This window comes from Microplitis mediator, chromosome 1 (genome assembly GCF_029852145.1).
Source record: "Microplitis mediator isolate UGA2020A chromosome 1, iyMicMedi2.1, whole genome shotgun sequence".
In the NCBI taxonomy this organism is placed as follows: domain Eukaryota; kingdom Metazoa; phylum Arthropoda; class Insecta; order Hymenoptera; family Braconidae; genus Microplitis; species Microplitis mediator.
Genome location: NC_079969.1, coordinates 1,393,975 through 1,402,596, shown reverse-complemented (window position 1 = coordinate 1,402,596; position 8,622 = coordinate 1,393,975). Strand labels below are relative to the sequence as shown.

Genomic DNA, 8,622 nt, shown 5'->3' with positions numbered 1-8,622 from the left:
GTTACTGTTATCATCCTGATGGTAACTGTTACTATAAAAAATGGTAACTGCAATTATAAAAAATTGTAGCACTAACCATCTTTACACTGAAAAATTTTTTAATCATCCTAGATGATTGCAGCTACAAATTTAGTATGATAACTCCAATCATTTATTTTTCTCCGTGTATTTTGATTATTATTTAAATTTTTGATAGTAAGCGAGCCAGTTACATTATCGAAGATACGATTTTTAACTTTGTTATTAATGTGCGATGATTCCGCTGGTTTCACTTGGTTATAATTCTTCTTCATCGCTGTCGACGTTGATATTTAAGCATTATTAATACCTTTATTTCTTCTAAAAATCTTATCACCGACAACAACCATAGTGTCGTTAACAGATATATCCGGATTCAGAGACTTATTATAGTCTTCATAAGTACATTCTTCTATATTGTTAATATTCAAATCGCATGTTTTTACGATCCATACTGATCGATGGCGGTATACTGTAACTGACTATAATCATAAAAATATATGTTAATATTTTTTATTCAGTGTAATACGTGTTAAAAGTCCCGCACAAAAATATATTGTCCTGCTAAATAGTATATACGCGGCTTATATCTTTATTGTCGTATATAGGGTAGAGGTGACGTTTTTGGCCACTTTACGGCCAGTTTTGGACAATTAACCCTAGTGGATCCGAGTCACGGAAAATGACTGTATTTTTACGGTAAAATGCCGTAACTTTGCAGTAATTCTGCACATCAACGGTAAAATACCGAAGGATTGTCGCAAATTTATAATGAATTGCCGCAATTTTACCGTAAATTTCCGTACCTTGCCGTACTCTACGGTAAAATATTATATTTTTACGGTAATTATCGTAATTCGAATCCACTCGGGTTGAAAAATTTGAATAAATTAATTCGTAAAATACACAATAGGATAATTAATTTTTTAAATATGTCTAGAGATACTTTGGTCCAAAAATTGAGCAGTGGCCACAAACGGTGCCTCTACCCTATATGTATGCTATTTTGCCGGCATATCCGGGTATACATTCCCTGATTAAACAACTGAATTCGATCGAATTGAACAGAATTAAAATTTTTAATTCTATTTAATTCAGATAAATTCTGTTAATTCGGTACCTAACTTAAAAATGAATTCTGTCTAATTCGGCAGGAAAACCAGAATTTGTCAAAATTAAAACGAATTAAAATAATTCTATTCGGTTTAATTCTGATTAATTTGAAAATAATTCTCCAATTTCTGGTTCTGATTCCGAATTGAACTGAATTAAAACGAATTTGAAATTTTTAAATCGGTTTTATTCTGTTTAATTCAAATTCAAATTTTTAATTCAGTTGAATTCTGTTTTGCAGAATTCGACAGAATTAAACAGAATAAAATTTTTAATTCTATTTAATTCAGATAAATTCTGTTAATTCGGTACCTAACTTAAAAATGAATTCTGTCTAATTCGGCAGGAAAACCAGAATTTGTCAAAATTAAAACGAATTTAAATAATTCTATTCGGTTTAATTCTGATTAATTCAAAAATAATTCTCCAATTTCTGGTTCTGAATCCGAATTAAACTGAATTAAAACGAATTTGAAATTTTTAAATCGGTTTTATTCTGTTTAATCCAAATTCAAATTTCAATTCAGTTGAATTCTGTTTTGCAGAATTCGACAGAATATAACAGAATTAAAATTTTTAATTCGCTCGAATTCAGATGTTTAATCAGGGTTTTCTCTTACGGAATGCCGTAAGGGCTAGTATAAAAAATACATTCGTTTTGAGTTTTATTTCAAATTGACAAATTTTTATCTAGAAGTTCAATTATGAATAATAGTACATTACATGCCAAGGATTAAAATAGGAAATCTCAATCTGCCTATGTATCACCGCGGATATGAGTGCCCTACTTTCCACCCTAGGTGTGTTATATACTATTTTGACAATAATATCAATTGTAAAAATTATTGTGCTTACCCTCATTTCGGCGACCGTGATCAAGAAGAAAAAAAGCAATAAAAATTTCAGAGACATTTTATCAACTGGTTTTTATATCAACCAAAAAAAAAATAAGTTGTTGACTGTTTTGATGCTTAATATGTTTTCTAACGAAATGTCTGTCGTATATATACTCAAACTAATCGCTATCATTATTATTATCAGGGCCACGTTATCATCTCATGTTACACTTAACCAAAATGGCTACGATTTTTTGAGTGCTTACATTAGCAAACGTTCTTGGCCCTAATGATCATTTTCATTATTGATTTGTTATCGCTATTCATCATCGAATAACTTTAACAATGGAATGAAGTCACCGGAATTCCCCAAATTATCATCAATATTTGTATTAATTATGAATCATCGGTTTTCCACACTAATATTACTTAAATTACACTGATATGACAAGTGATATATTTGTTTACTGTTCAAACGAATGTTGTCAAAAAAAAAAACAATCTGTCTATCGGTTGACCCTGCGGGCCAGCCCCAAAACTTTCCGCTGTTTTCGAGCTCCTTGAGCTATCAAGTTCTAAAGCTGATCAAATTTTGAATTCCTTTTTTTTTTAATTCTTTCGACAACGGTTTCTCTTAAACGAATGAGCTGATTTTGATGGTTGAGGTGGCATTCGACGCGGCTTATAAAGCTTTAGAGCCCAGTCGATTTTGGAATCAATTCATCGAGCACATTAAAAGTTATCCGAAAAAAACATTTTTGAAAAAATTTTGTTTTTGAAATATCTCTGATCGAGCCCTACCGATCAAGTTCAATTTCTCACAGCTTTAAGATATTGACAAGCCGCGTCGAATGACACCTTAAAGTTCAAAATCAGTTCATCCGTTCAAAAGATACAGGTATTTACATTATGGTGTTTCAAAAAAATAAAACAATTTTTTTTTTTTCTTATGGTATCCAAAAATTGAAAGTATAACTAAAAATAAAAATTTTGGTACCATTCCGAGCTCTTAATAATGATATTAAGGTTTGCCTCCATCCATTTTTCTATTTTCCATTTAAATAACACGGAAAAAAAAATTTTTTTTTTTTAGAATTTTCCAGCTCATAAACCAATCAACGGATTTTAATGCACAACAAATGTTTTTGTAGAAAATTGAACGCTCTACAAAAAAAGTCTCTTATCATTTTTTGATAAATCTCACTGTTCAAAAGTTATTTAAGCTTCACGTCTAATTTATAGTAAATTTTGAGATTTTTTTTCTTTCCCGTCGAAACTATCAGTCTTATCGAAAAATATCACAGGAACTTTTTTGTAGATAATTTTATTCCTTACAAATTATTAGAAATAAAATTTTTCGATATTCTGCGTTGTTTTCAAGTTATTTCCATTTTAATGTCAAGCTCTTAAAAAAATAGATTCATGATTAATTCTAAGAGCTTGACATTGAAATGAAAATAAATTGAAAACAATGCGGAATTTCGAAAAATTTTATTTCTAATAATTTGTAAGGAATAAAATTACCTACAAAAAAGTTTCTATGACATTTTGTAATAAGACTGATAGTTTCGCCAGAAAGTGAAAAGATCTCAAAATTTACTATAAATTTGACTTGAAACTTAAATAACTTTTGAGCAGTGGGATTTACCAAAAAATGATAAGAGACTTTTTTTGTAGAGCGTTTAATTTCCTACACAAATTTTCATAGCGCATAAAAATCTGTTGGGTGGTCTGTAAGCTAGAAATTTCTAAAAAAAAAAAAATTTTTTTCCTATGTTATTTAAATGGAAAAGAGAAAAATGGATTGAGGCAAACTTTAATATTATTATTAAGAGCTCGGATTGGCACCAAAATTTTTATTTTCAGGTATACTTTCAATTTTTGAATACCAAAAAAAAATTTGTTTTTTCTGAAACACCCTAATTTACATACGTACGTACGTACATACATGCATACATACACTTTGACATCATCTTGAAATTAGTCAGAATAGCTTCCTAGGACCTGAAAACGTCGACATCTGATGAAAATTCGATTTTTGTGAATCGTACCGAAACCAATAACTTCCCGAATTTTTGAAAATTTACAATTATCTTAGCGAGAAGTTAAAAAATGTTTATACTGTGACAGTATATTTCCAACGGGAGCAAAGTTACGGACTCCTCTACACAGAATGTCATAGACAAAGCATGTTCACCCATGTTCACCAATGTTCACCAACCCAGCAATCCGAAAATATTTGTTTTCTACTGAAAAATACCGTAGCTTTGTCATTTCCGCGGAAGTCTCGCGGAAACCCTGCGGTAAACAAAAAGTTCAGAATTTTTCCAATTACTGGGCCATGGCTGCTCAATTCTTGTTTAAAATTCTTCAGATATCACTGACGACATCCGCGGGAGAGACGAAGCGACTGTCTTTTTCATTTCGATTCTCGTATTTCCTGATTACTACAGATTAAAAAGTTTAAGTAAAAAAAAATCTACAATTTTTATTTTTATAGTATCAATGAATTTTGATATGATCATGGATAAACATACATAAATTCATACATAATTATAAAAAAATATATATATTCATACATTATTATATACAACTTAGGCAAATTCTTTTTTTCCAGGGTTACTATTTCTTAACCAAATTAATGTCTTATAAGTTTAATTTTTCCCGCTTCTATATTTAAGCGCCCTGCACGCGCCCAATAAATAATTCAGATCTGATGTTTACATCTGTCAAAATAAAAAATTACTAAATGGCAAATGTACTGCTGATATTTATTGAAGAAACTACGCTCTACTGGGTATTTATAATTCCTGTCAGTAATTTTTTTAATTCTCTACATGTCTTCAAAATTCCTTGTACGTTGGCCTTTTTTTGATAAATATTGAAATTTTTTTTTAATTACTCATATTAAATAAATATGGTATTGACAGTTCAAGGTCAATGAAAATATTATTTTCCAATCTTCGGTTTTAGATTTTTCTTAAACATATTAATGATTTTAAAAAATAATCTTAATTGTTTGATTCATTAAAAAATTCATATTTTTTGTATCTGCTTATTTTAAATAATTTTAATTTAATTATAAAGTTTTTCAGCTCTAGTACCTTTTTTACTGCGGCTGCTGGCCACCAGTCGGTGCCACATTTTTTTAAAAAAAAAGTGGGGGGCACCCATAAAGAATGGCCTTAATGGAATAATTAATCGACTTAATATTGGGTCGAAGTTATTCTTTAATAAATTGTCTTTGTGTTGGCATAAAATTTGACCAATTTTAGTGTAATCGAAAAAGTCTAGAGATAATTTAATGTGAGTGAATGAGTCAAAAAATTTAGGGCGATCATAAAGCACACCAGCGCTTTTGCGCTCGAGGTGTGCAAAAAAGTCGATAAGTCTTGTTTTTCGAAAGTTATCGTGTTTAGACGAGTCCGAACACCACAATTGACGCACTGGGGGCTTCGGACTAAATCATTTTTTAAAATTAATCATACCATGAATCAAATAAGGATAACATTATTATTATTATTATTATTATTATTATTATTATTATTATTATTATTATTATTATTATTATTATTATTATTATTATTTTTTTATTATTATTATTATTATTATTATTATTATTATTATTATTATTATTATTATTATTATTATTATTATTATTATTATTATTATTATTATTATTATTATTATTATTATTATTATTATTATTATTATTATTATTATTATTATTATTATTATTATTATTAATTATTATTATTATTATTATTATTATTATTATTAGTATTATTATTATTATTATTATTATTAGTATTATTATTATTATTATTATTATTATTATTATTATTATTATTATTATTATTATTATTATTATTATTATTATTATCATTATTATTATTATTATTATTATTATTATTATTACTATTAATATTTTTTTTATTATTATTATTATTATTATTATTATTATTATTATTATTATTATTATTATTATTATTATTATTATTATTATTATTATTATTATTATTATTATTATTATTATTATTATTATTATTATTATCATTATTATTATTATTATTATTATCATTTATTTATTTTATTGACCATGTAGTCGAAACTACTTGCGGCCATCCAAAAATATACAATAATTACAAAGTATAGTATATAATTTTAACATAAAACATAATAAACCTTAAATATAATAAACGTAAAATTTTAACCTATTGACAATATGTCAATATAACAGTATAACGCTCAATCATCAAATCAATACTCAACAGTCAAAGCACAATAATAATCAAAACATTATGTTTTTGAGGTAAGAAAATACTCATAACAAGAAATACGGAATTAATTCAGTGTAGGCTTAGATGTACAATGATTGGGCAGTCCATTCCAAACTTTTATCGCCGACATTAAGAACAATTTCTCATACTTGACATTGCGATAGCTTGGTAATGCAAGATAATCTCCGCGGACGTCACCTCTACGAAAGCGAGGCTCGAGTATATGCAATTTTTGACTAATTGATGCCATTGAAAAATGTTCCTTAATAAATTTCCTTTAAAATGGTATATACCATTAACAACTTTGGTGTACTATAAAGAAAGTAGAGAGAATTTAAAGTCAGTGAAAGGGCCGAGAGCGAGAGAGTGACAGTAAAGCACACCCAACGCTTTCGCGATTGAGGTGTGCAAAAAAATTATATATCTATAAATTCAAAATAGCCCAAATCGCTATTAACCGCCAACAGTAAAATTTTTCTGCCATCTTGTAATTTTAAGACATGCGCAATAACAAATACGCTACACGGAAAAAAAATTCGACGAAAAATTCCAATATTACTATCGTAATCCTGGACTATACTTTTATTATCTGTAACATTCAAATATATGATACGAAAATTTACAGTTTTTAAAAGATTTTTTACTATTCACTATCGTAATTTCATTAAGAGTTTATTGTAATCAATTCAATAAGAAATATTACAATGTTACTATCGTAAATAGTAAAAGAATAAAAAATAAGATTTAATTATACTATTTATTCTTTTATTCTTCCTTTTAATTTACAGTGCTGCCTCTATGTTTTTACAATACAAGCTACAAAAATTACGATAGTTGGATTGTAAATTTTCTGAAATGGTATAGTATATGCCATCTGAAGCGTTTACGTATGAAAGACAAGTGTTGTCACAAACCATGATGTGATGCTTGTATGAGTGTATATATATATATATAAATACAAATGATGACATCTACTTTGTCTGTATTATTTGTGGTTCAACTATATATATTTATAAATCAGTTCATCTTTATCCACAGTGTAGTGCAGAAATAGAGGTTATTATTCATGACGTTTTTCGGACAATTGTAAATAAGAAATTTAAAATAAAAACTGTACTTTCGTCATTACAAACCTACATAGATTGTGGAATATAATAATTTGGTGGTGTAAGTATAATTATTATTATTCAATTTTTATTAAACTTAATATTCTGTGAGTATATCGTATGATCCTGAAGTTGGCAGATAATTAGTAATTTTCGGATTTTTTTTTTCACCAAAGAAATTACAAAAAAAAAAAAACTAAAAAAATACACATGTAGAAAATTTAAAAAACTATGGGTGCAATTTTTTTAAATATTTTTTTTTTAATTATTTATCGTCTAAAAAAAAATCCAAAAATTATTAGATATCTGCTAACTTCAGTATCATGTATATCGTTCGTTTTAAAATCATTTATCTGGACAAGAAGTTTATTTTTATAAACAATTTAGTAGTATTTTGTGGTCATAGGATAAATGATTCTAAATGAATGAAAATTTATTTTTTCTAATAAATTCAATTCTCCTAATTTTGTTACAGGATAATCTTCATTTGTCGACAATGAATAATTTTACCCGGCTTTGCGAGAGGTAAAACATTTCAATAACCTCAAATTATGGACATTCAACATTTCTTTATGATACTGAAGTTAGCAGACGCCTAATAATTTTTGGATTTTTTTCAAAAATGATAAATTATAGAAAAAAAGTATTCGAAAAAATTGCACCTATGGTTTTTTTAATTTTCTACATGTGCGTATTTTGAATACAAATAAATGAGTTATTTATTCATAAATTTTATATATACCAAAAAAATATGTTTGAAAAAATATTAAATAAATGTTTTATTATTACTACTTCAACATGTTTTATTTTTATTTCGAGATTGTATTTTCCTTCTCAATTTAACTGTTAAAAAAAAAAAAAAAATTCCAAATGATAAATTTTTCTTTTTTATTAATTATAAGTTCTACTTTTTTAAGAAAATATATTTTACTCCATTGACTTCTAATTATTATTTTATATTTAAAGAAATTCTACATTACCGACTCATTCATTTTACGATAGTTGTATTAGAATTTATGTTAACACAACTTGTATAATTTACTCTATAGTATCTGATTTTTTCTTTCTGGTAGTAGTATAAATTATAAAATAAAAATTACGATAGTCTATTGTAAAAATTATTATTGAAAACTTATAGTCCAGCGTTACAATACTATATAATGAAAATTACGATAGTTAAATCGTAAAAAATCCGTGAATTTTTTTTCCGTGTACATTTTCAATTACAATAATTTGAATTTTCAAAATTTTTATTGTAAAATTAAAAAG

The 8,622-nt window shown here is 26.7% G+C and overlaps 1 long non-coding RNA gene across 1 annotated transcript; it reads left to right on the top strand.

Moving 5' to 3' along the window:
• Positions 1-6,775: 6,775 nt before the first annotated feature.
• On the top strand, positions 6,776-8,150 carry LOC130668392 (uncharacterized). The gene is made up of 2 exons (XR_008990009.1): positions 6,776-7,414; positions 7,829-8,150. It is a non-coding gene; the product is annotated as an uncharacterized LOC130668392 (long non-coding RNA).
• Positions 8,151-8,622: the final 472 nt, after the last annotated feature.